We start from the raw sequence: 10,825 nt of genomic DNA, 5'->3' as shown, positions 1-10,825 counted from the left end.
GGGCACAGTTGATATCACCACAAGAGAGGGTAGCTTGGAAGAGAAAGGTTAACTGAACCCCCAGGGAAACCCCTGATGGGAATGTCACATGCATTTCTCAGGCATGCCAATGTTGACACAGATTACTGTAACTCCTGGGGGCCAGAAGCCATGTCTTTGAGATTCATTCATTTTCTGCCTCTGGCATAGCGTGGGCCACATTGAAGGTAATTCTAAAATTCATTCCGATTTGATTTCATTATACTTTTCATTTACCAGAATCTTGTCATGGTTTGCTAGTGTATCATTTTCTCGAAAAGATTAAATAAGGACCATTTTACAAATATGAGATGAATGCCTGAAGGGATTTTGTTTAATTCATTCATTAGCTCGGGAACCACTAAGATGTTACCACCACTTCAAGCAAGAATCTCAAGGCAGACACATATACAATCAGTAATACTTAAACGAATTTGCTTTGATAGATGCAAATAGATATGCAAATAGAATGCAAATAGTTGCAAAACTGCCTTCTACCAAAGGAAAGGGGGTCAACTGTACTTCCAGTGGACAAAATTCATTTACATATAGCTAGACAAGATCATCTGCATCCACATCAATTATGTACAATCTATAGAGTTGCAAAATAGCTCAAAGACAAGAAAGGCACATAATATCCCATAGAATTGGTCAGCCCAGAAGGGTACATGAGACAACACCTGTTTTCCCTTGGAAGACACTATAATCTTTTAGGTTCATTTCAATGTCTTTCGTGATTTTGCCTATGCTTTAAAAGAAAAAAAAGTTACCCTTATCATTCTTATTAGTTTGAAAAAAAACTAATAAAATACTAGTCTGTTATAAAATACACATGGAAGAATGTTCTGGCACTATCATACCCAATTTGGGGTACTAACTGATTAGGAAGATGAGGCAGAATTTGGGAGCCCGTAAAATGAGTCTGTTTCCGGTTGGAATGGGAAACATTTAAGAATCAAACTAAATGATCTCAAATCCACTCTGGAATGAAACAGGTTATAAGGAAAATACAGAAGATGTTGAAATGGACCTGTTGGCTCATTGTGAGCTTTCCTGGTCGAATGGAGACCTCTACCATAATGCTTGTCCTCCATGTCCCACCCGTCCCATACCTGCTATCCTGGCACCAAAGGGCCACCAGACTTTAGGCTCAGTCTGCAGTTCCAAATGGAAACCCTCTGTTCCCACAGTAGTGGACAGAATGACTCTGGTTGCTGGTGGAAGCGTCAGCTGCTTTAGTCCAACAGTTCAAGAGAGGATCAAAAGAGCATAAGGACGGTATTGGAAAAAAATGCTCGGACGAATTTCCAGAACACAATATTTCTCTTTGCAATTTTTGAGTGTTCTGTAGCCAACCTGCCAAAAAAAAAAAAATGTGAAAACTATAAATAGAGAGGAGTGGGAAGAAGAAATGAGGACCTGTCACAGTGCCAGGAAAAATAGGGAAGTGAGAATTTTCCAGAGATTCAGAGTCAAAGGGGGTTAATATTTACTTAGAAAAGAAGTCGTGGGCACAAGCTCTAGGATGAAATGAAGGCAAGAGAGGCAAGTTAGGGAATCGAGAGAGAGAGAGAGACTTGAAGATAAAAAAAAGTCAACTTAAAGTCTCATTCCTCATTAAGGAAAGTACAGATGAGAGAAGAGGGGAGAGACTGGGATATAGTTGATCGCCGGTTGTGTCTGGCTCTGATTAGAAGCTTTGTATCCACTTTTTAATTTCATCTTCCAGCCTGTTTCCTGGATTCCAGCTTCTATTTCCTATGAAATAGGTACCATCACCAAAGACAAGAGTCAAACATGTAACAGTAGTCAAATCTTTAACAGCGCGGACAACTAACTAACCAAAAGCTGGCCCGGGGACCCCTGCAGAGTCAAGTGTTACACACCCAGTGCCTGGATCACAAGGCCATGGTAGGGATCTTGGGAAGGGTTCAGGGTAGGGAGACACACAGCAGGTTCTGGCCAGAGACTAGTCACCAAACTTTGTGTGGCTGAAGGGGTGTGTACCAGCTGAATGTCAGCTCCCAGATGAAACTGAGGGAAATGTCCTTTGGGAAGGTGTCCGCTGACTCTCTGCCTTTCCTTCATCCTCCCCAGGGTGTTCCATTAGCATTTGGGGTCTGGGGTCTTGCCTGTTGCTCCTGGCTTTGGTGGGCCACGCCACTGCCACAGCCAGGGCTCCAAGTGGCAGTGCACTGTATGGGGTCTTGACTGTTCCCTCCTGACTCTCGGAAGGAGAACAGGCAGCAGGGATTTTCATTCTTTGTTGGCACCTACTCTCTTCAGCAACCCCAAGATCAGTACCCCAGGCTGCACAAGCTCAGGTTTATGTCTTTACCAAAGGCCGGCAATAATTTCAGAAAGGAATGACAATGAAGGTAAAAAACAGTTCAACTACTCGCTCATCTGGACTTCTAGGGCAGGTGGGGTTCCCAGACAACTTTGTTCCGTCAGTCTGGCACCCTTGCCCCCCGCCTCGGTGCCTTGGTGATGAGTGTGGGCCTTGCTGTTTGTGCTGCCTGAATTTGCCCTTGTCGCTTATTAGCACTGTGGCCCTAAAAGTCTGAGAGGCTAAAAGTCATGCCTCTCAGAGCCAATCGGAATAGCTTATTAGACCTATTGATTTTTGCATAGTGGGCCTGTGCGGAAATCTCTCTTCTTCATCCCTCCTCCTTCTCAGTCTTCCCCTCCTCCACCTCTTCCTCCTCCTTCTTTGATGTGGAAACCAAGGTATTTGGGGAGCAGGGAATGATGTGATGTTTGGGATTTACTTTAAAATATATTCCAGACCTCCCCTCTCCCCAAAAAACAAAAATACAGGCACTTTGGGGGCAGTAGAGGAGGAGGGCCTATGAAACAGTTGAGGAAGCAGAGTGATAAGTACTCGGAAGGGCCGGGATCCTTCTGCTCTACACACTTTGGTGTATGCTTGAGAATTTTCATAATAAGAGTAAATAAACAAAGACCAAATAATGAGGCTTTCATTCCCTATATCCAAATGACCACAACAGGGCATAGAATGCACTTTCATAGTTGCTCCCCTGGCAATTTATTCTGATTCTCCAAATAAGATTCCAGCTCTCATCCTACCTGTCATAGTCTCTGGATATTGACTGGGCACGTTTTCCTCAACAAGGCCTTGCCAGGCTCACTGCTAGGGAATGTATTGTTTCAGATTCTGTACTCAGGGTTTAAAGATTTTTTTTTATTTATTTATCAGGGGGGGGGGAGAGCGAGCACAGGCAGACAGAATGGCAGGCAGAGGCAGAGGGAGAAACAGGCTCCCTGCTGAGCAAGGAGCCTGATGTGGGACTCGATCTGAGGACGCTGTTATCATGACCTGAGCCGAAGGCAGCTGCTTAACCAAGTGAGCCACCCAGGCGTCCCTGTACTCACGTTTTAAAAAAAAAATGTGACCAGTTTCCCGTTTGGAGTGACTCGAATGCAAGACTCACAGTAAGCCATTGTCTTGCTGTGTCCCATCCCTTTCTAAGGACTGCTCCTGCTATCTCTGGGAGATCACAGCATTGGGAGGGACAGCCCAGTCCTGGGCTATTACAGCAAAGCTGCAGCCTGAAGGGCATGGGTGAGATCTGTGGTTTGAGCTGTCAGAGTCTCACGGATAAAAAAAAGAGAAATGAATCATCATTTGACCATGACATTCCCACTAAAGGGGAGGACAGTGGGAGAAAGAGCAAGGGAAGAGGAAAGAAAAATCTCAAAATAAATGTGGGGAGGACGGCAGGAGGAGGGGGGCAGGTGTGGCGATCGAACCAACGCTAGCCACAAACACACGATTCCGCCCATTCTAGAGTGGACTGGACATAAACATGCTCCCACATCTACTTGTCGGCTGCGTTTTGTCGGCCGGTAGCGAGGTGATTCTTTAAGAGCTCTGAGAACCCAAACTTGTGGCCTCCCAGCAGCTGAGCCGAAGTGGAGCTGGGAGCTGCCCAGACGACCGAAGGCTGCCAGCTGCCCAGTGCCTGGATCGCAAGGCCATGGTAGGGATCTTGGGAAGGGTTCAGGGTAGGGAGACACACAGCAGGTTCTGGCCAGAGGCCAGTCACCAAACTTTGTGTGGCTGAAGGGGTGTGTACCAGCTGAATGTCAGCTCCCAGATGAAACTGAGGGAAATGTCCTTTGGGAAGGTTTCCGCTGACTCTCTGCCTTTCCTTCATCCTCCCCAGGGTGTTCCATTAGCATTTGGGGTCTGGGGTCTTGCCTGTTGCTCCTGGCTTTGGTGGGCCACGCCACTGCCACAGCCAGGGCTCCAAGTGGCAGTGCACTGTATGGGGTCTTGACTGTTCCATTCTGACTCTCTTGGCTCCTACTGATCGCTGGAGCCAAGCTCGGCGGGGGAGAAGCCACGCTCCCGGGTGGGTGCGGGGGCTAAGGGCGGAAGCCGGGTTCCCACAGAGAACTCCGCGCCCAGGCGGATGCAGTGGCGGCGCACGGGGACCTGAGGCCTGACACCGGGACGCGCCCCCCACTCTGGACAACGGGCCGCAGAAGTAAAGGGCCAGCATCCCGCCACGGCTATGCTTCCCACGGGACAATCTCGGGAGAAGGTCCTGGAAGAGGCTCGCAGGCCGATTTTCCGAGGGAAACGGCGAGGTGGGGAGGGAGCGCCCCTGACCCTCCCCGCCCTCCCCTCTCCCGCTCACCCCACATCACCAGCGGCGGGGCTGCTCCGCAGAAACTTACTCGAGGTTGTAGTGTCGCCCTCCGACGCATGGGGGCAGCATCACCTGCTGGCTGGCGGCAGCGGTCCGCACCCCTCTCTTGGCGGAGGCAGGCGGAGGCGGGCCTGCCGCGTCCTCTTTCATTGGCCGGGGGACGGACGCTGCCATGTTGGAGGAAGCAGTGCCTTCTGTACAGTGGAAACGCGGTGGCTTCACCGGTAGCGTCGGGGAGCGCAGCCTCCTACCTTTCCTCCTCGCTGGAGTGTCGGTGCTGAGAGGCGGCGGCCGGCGGGATGGAGAGAAGTAGGATGAACCTGCCCAAGGGGCCGGACACGCTCTGCTTCGACAAGGACGCGTTCATGAAGGTGCGCGCCTGAGCTCTGCTCCTCGGAGCTGGGCCGTGGGTGGCCTGCCCTCCTTGGCCCTCCGGGGCCTCTCCTCGGGCTTCTCCTGCGGGCTTCCTGGGCCGTCCCCGCCCCGGACGGGTCCTCGGCGGGGACCTCACTGCACTTCACAGTGAGTCTCTTGGCCTCGGGTGGGCTAGGTGCAGCCTGGAGAAAGCACTCCTATGAAATCGTGCACATTGAATGAAAAGGCCTGAAAGTTCAGGGCAAGTGGTTTTGAGCTAAACGTAAAAGCCCCGGACCCGTAGGACCCGCCTCTGGTACCGTGCGGCACAGTCAGACCGCCACTCCCCCAGCCTGACAGAAGCCTCCCAGTGCCTTGTGCCTAGAAGCTCAGCGACTGTGCGTTGAACACATCTCTGAACGCACGTACTTACCAGGAATCGGGTCAAAAAGGCACTTAACCTAACGTTTATGCCTGACTTTCGTCTTAAGCTCAGAATGAGAAATCTGAAAGATTGTACTGTCTTTACTGGCTCTGGTCCAGTACTACAAAGCATACCAAGCTTCTTTTCTAAAGTTGCCCTACTTCTCTTGGTGAGGTCAGCCTGAAGCTGGCAGCAGATAACTGTAGGACATAAACTTACAGAATAGAAATTTAAACTGAAAAGACTTTACTGACAGAAAAGGTTCATCAGACATAGCCTTGAAAATGTCCCAAGGTTTGAATCAGAGCCAGGAGGAGCTTTATCTGTTTTCTGTATCCCTCTGGGTCTGTACTTAAACTATCAAAATGTATATGTTTAATTTCTAAGGATTGGGATTTAGTAGCTGGTTTCAGTGTTAAAAAGTTTTGACTCTGTAGGTACCTAAAATTCTGAAAAGAGTTTGAATTTCTTACTTTTTTATGGCTTCAAGTCATAATGTTTTTTTCTTTTTTGGGTTAACCAGCTAGTCCCTTTTTGATACTTGCATTTGAAAGACCCCCCCCCCATCGTTAACTAATTAACTGCTCTTTTGTTGTGTAAGAGTACCCCTCCTCCCCTTGCAATGAAAAGACCCTTCCCCCAGGGTTGAATTCAATGTAACTGCTCTTTTGCCTTTCTGTAACCACTTGGCTTTTAGGGCATGACACTTGTCTCCTGTTTGAACAAGATACCTTCTCCTAATAGCAGAGGCAAGGTCACGCAGGCAAGGGGGCTGCATGGTCAGGTAGGTCACATAGACAGGGGGCTGCATAGTCACGTAGGCAGGATGTCTTTCCACTGAGTAATAAGGTCAAACTTCCCCTCTTTGTTTCCCCTTCCCGCCTTTCTCTTCGCATGAGGGGGTCTTCCAAAGCCAATCCGCTAACACCAAGTATGCCTTTTTTCAAATGTTCAAATTGTCAGCCAATCGGCCCCGTCCCATCCGGGACTTGTTTGTACCTGTCTATAAAAAACCTGCACCACCCAGCCAGGTGTGCTCAGCTAGCAGGAGCTGCTGACCACCCGCAGGCGCCTGTGCTACTGAAAGACCCGCGGATCCCCTTACCCAAGAATCCAACACTGCCACTGGATGCAATCAGCAAGAGGTTCTTTATTGTTACGCAGGCGCCTGCGGGTGGTCAGCGCGCGCCTGCGGGTGGTCAGCAGCTCCTGCTAGCTGAGCACACCTGGCTGGGGTGGTGCAGGATTTTTATAGACAGGTGCAAACAAGTTTTTGGTGGGGCACAACTGATTGGTTGACAGTTAGAACTTTTGAAAAAGGCATTCGTGGAGTTTGCTGATTGGCTTTGGGGACCCGCTCGCACGGGAGAGAGAGGCGGGAAGGGGGAACAAGCTGATTGGTTCTGAGGGCCCGTGCACGGGAGGAGAGAGGCAGGGAGGGGGAACAAGAAGGGGGAAGGTAGGAATGCCATCATGGCGTCTTCTATTATTTCTATAAGCCAAACAGTTACAGAAGGGCAAAAGAGCAATTAATCACACAATTAATAACCCAATCTACGCCTAAAAGCCAGCGGTTCACAGAAAAGCAAACAAGTGGTTAGTTATCCTATCTATCTTCCAGGGGAGGGGTCTTTCATTCCCCCCTTTTTCTTTATCATGGATAGAATCTTATATCCATTCGTCTTGTTCCTGCTCTTAGTGGGGTGCAAGGCACCAGCTTTTGCTTTCTCCTCAGCCAGTCTCCTGCTCCTTCATTTCCCCCTGAACAATCTTGACCCTGAAATCTTTAAGGGGGTTGAAGGTGGAAGGTCTCATCTTCTGTAACTTCTTCGTGCTGAATAGGGGCGTAGAGCTGTCCCTACCTGCTCGGGTCAATATTGATCAGGGTAGGAACATAAGGGAGTTACAAAGGTGGAGGCAGCTGAATCCAGCGCTGACAGTGAAGAGGCGTCCTTGCGCGCGACAAGGATCGTCTGTCGTGGCGAAGTCCTTGTAGCAATGGAGTCTCGGCACCAAGTAGAGAAACATGGAACAAAGCAACATATATTAAGATTAATAAGGCGATAAGAATGAAAAGCCCGAAAAAGAGATTCGGCCATAGTCCTCCTTCAAATTAGGAACTTAACCATTTACTGAGAGAGAAGGATCTTGTAGGGCCTTAATCTGGGTGTTCATATCCTTTATTATTTCCTGTGACATTTTTGTGATAGTCTGGGATGTATACGCAACATTCTGTCTTGATGATTGCACATGTGCCACCCTGGGCTGCTGTAAGGACATCTAAAGCCATCCTATTTTGTAGGACTTCCCTGCGTGTCTGTGACACTTCGGTATTAAGTAGGGAGATGCCATTTAGTGAATCACTGAGTGCCTCTGTAGTATATTTATTAAGGGCTTCTACATGCCACATGACATCCTCTAGTCCTGCAGATGGAACAAAGATGGATGCTAAGTGATCACACCATTTAAAAACAAATCGTGTCCATCTTTGTTTCAAGTTGGGGAGATTAGCTGGAGTTGTGATGGTTTTAGTAATGCGCCCATGAATCCAGGCAAATCCTAAAGTACAGCGACCTATCCACCCGGGAGGAAGCCAGGGCCGCAGGTTGGTTCCACATATCCAGTGGGTTCCGTTTGGAGCTGGCCATCTGATGCCAGGTCACCTTGCCCAATCAGTAGCAAACCGGTCAGTAGCCTGGAGTACTATTACTTGGGAACACATTTCTAGTGAGCCATCCTAGACATCATGTGTTATTTGCCCAAGTACCACTCGTATGATTCTTGTTCCCAGCATAAAACTGCCTTCTGACTGAGCTGTCCAATCATGGGTGTAAGACACAGATGTGTATCCCAGATTTGATATATGCCATCCTTAGTATAGCGATGAGGAGGGTTTTGGAACTTCGGCCAATATTGGATTGGGGAGTTATGGCTTGATAGCAATCCCCTTTCCTTCCAAATAGCTCCATGGGCATGTAGTACCAGGAAAGCATATTTGGAGTCAGTATAAATGTTAATTCTTAGGCTTTGGCAATTGCAAAGTGCTAGTGAGCACTATGGCACACCTAGCTTTTCTTATTTTTTTTTTCTATGAAAACTACTGTCATCAGAAAACCAACTGTCATTTATATTTTTAACAGGGGCATCTTAAATCTGGCCAGATAGAGTAAGCAAGATCAATAACCTTTTTGCTCTATAGAGAAAGAAGTACAGTGGTCAGGTTCAGGCATACAGGTAACTAGGTTTAAAGTTTGACAAGTTTTATTTCTGGCATATCTGTTAATGTAGCCCAGTATTTAATAAGTTGGCCTCCATCATCCATTGATGGCCTTTGCCTTCTAAGACAAATCTGGACCTGATGTGACATCATTACAGTCAAGGACTGTCCCATAGTGAGCTTTGAGGCTCTTTTATAGGAGGGCTGTTCCATGCTTAGCTAAAGCATCTATTTGCAATTGCACCTCAACAGAGGTGGCCTCTAGGATAAATATGACAAAGGGGTGAAACCAATAAGATGACCTTTGAGTGGTCCAGCCTTAATAATATCCTGATTACAGAGGATCACTGGCAAGTGAGAAAACTTGTCAAGAGATAAGGGGAGTCCGCCATGCATCATCCAATCCACTCATAAAGAAAGTGGGGTCATCCATTGTCTCCACAAGTCCATAGTTAATCCTATGGAGTGTGATAGGTTGGCTTTTAGGCAATTTCATTATCCCAGCCACACATAAGGTGTTAGTTAAGTTATACAATTGCAGGGAATCAATCCCATTTTCCAGTTGTTTAATCATGTGCAGTGGGGTCTGCTAATATCCCCACAAAATAATAAGATCGACTAAAGAAGCTATTGTGCAACTTCTCTGAAGTTTACCTCAAATTGTTTAGCTTAGGTAAACATTTAAAGACAATCAAATCTAGAATTTAACATCCATAAAGGTGTGTTATTAAAACATAATTTTTCTCTCTAAAATAACCCTCATTTCCAGAGATAGCCAAATCAGGACTAATTCACTTGTGAAACAAGTCCAGTGTTAACAAACTTGGCCTAATTATTTACATAAGCTCAGCAAGAACAGTGACTGTGATCAATAGATCTTTTAGAATCTGCTTTGCTGGAACTTTGTATAAGGAATCTCTAGGTTGAACTTTTAGTAGCCTCTCCGGGCCAGAAGCCAAGCCCTGTACTTGCCATGAGGCATGCCTGCAATACCTTTGGGCGAATTCCTCTTCCCGAGATTGCGCCTACCAAGGAGTGACATTCTTTACTCACCTGGTGGGGCTGCTGGGAACTCTGTAAGCAAGGTATCAGGCCAACAGTCCCAAGGGGCTTTATGGCTCCAGGTTTCATAAAGTCAACCTTAGTTCCTTTAAAGCTGTCTGGTCATATCTGAGTCTTTTCAAATATGACATCCCAGTCAAAGCCTTGGTAAAATAACCCGTGTTTCCAATTCTTTCCTGTTACAAGGAGAACAGATTCTTATTGAACTTATGCAAATGACTGATTGCCATGGAAGAATGAATACTTACTGAGACCTTTTGGTTTCAGAGGGTTCAGATAGAGAGAAAATTTGAATGCTTTGAGCACTTTTACAAATGAGCACTTTTACATCACTATAAGTTACAGATAACTAGGAGGGAGTATCCCTAGTCTGTAAGAGCAAACAGTAGAGAGAACGAGCAATGTTTAAAGTAAGACAAAACATTAAGAGACACAACACTATAATCTTTTAGTTCATTTAGTCCCATGTTACTAATTCTGGTGAGTGCGGCTTTAGTCAGTTCTGGAAATTCTTACCCATTTCAGTTTTAGGATTTTCAAGCATATCAAATATCTGTATTTGTCCTGAAAGTCCTTCATAGGAATCTCCTTGAAGATAAAACTCATTTTACCAGAGAATTAAAACAATTATAAATGACAAAAACTCAGAATGGATATGGTTAGAGCTAAAGAGACACGGGAGTTTACAATTTAGCTGCAAGGAAATCAGGTTATTTCTGTGATACATAACATTTCCATAATTACAGTATCAAGCGATGATCTCTCAAAACGTTAAAACTTTAGGAAGTACGTAGAATCTCTAGAATAGTTATAGCATTTTCCCAAATGTAACCCAAGGTTTATCATTGGTTCAGTAGTACTTCATGAGCAACTTCACATACCAAGGAAAAGCCTGAGTTAAAGAGATTTACAATTTAAATCTTGTCAACATTTGCTAAAATCTTAGAAAGTTTTAAAGCACATGCCTAAATATAATTAGGGATGTTAAACACCTGATAAAACTGAACATAGAAACTCGTTTTTCTGGGCAGGCAAAGAGAAAACCATTTACATTTTCTTAACAGCAGATCA

At 46.4% G+C, this 10,825-nt stretch overlaps 1 long non-coding RNA gene across 2 annotated transcripts in view; it reads left to right on the top strand.

Annotated features, from left to right (window-relative positions):
• The first annotated feature begins 4,848 nt into the window (after window positions 1-4,848).
• The window catches only part of LOC309851909, a 34,714-nt gene continuing 28,737 nt past the window's right edge, over window positions 4,849-10,825 (top strand). For both annotated transcript variants that reach the window (XR_014304991.1, XR_014304992.1), the window contains exon 1: window positions 4,849-5,068. This is a non-coding gene — a long non-coding RNA (uncharacterized lncRNA). The remainder of the gene's footprint in view (window positions 5,069-10,825) is intronic.

This window comes from Mustela nivalis, assembly GCF_964662115.1.
Source record: "Mustela nivalis genome assembly, chromosome: 17".
Classification (NCBI taxonomy): Eukaryota; Metazoa; Chordata; class Mammalia; order Carnivora; family Mustelidae; genus Mustela; species Mustela nivalis.
Note: the sequence above shows the minus strand (reverse complement) of the source record. Positions and strands in the feature narration are given on the sequence as shown.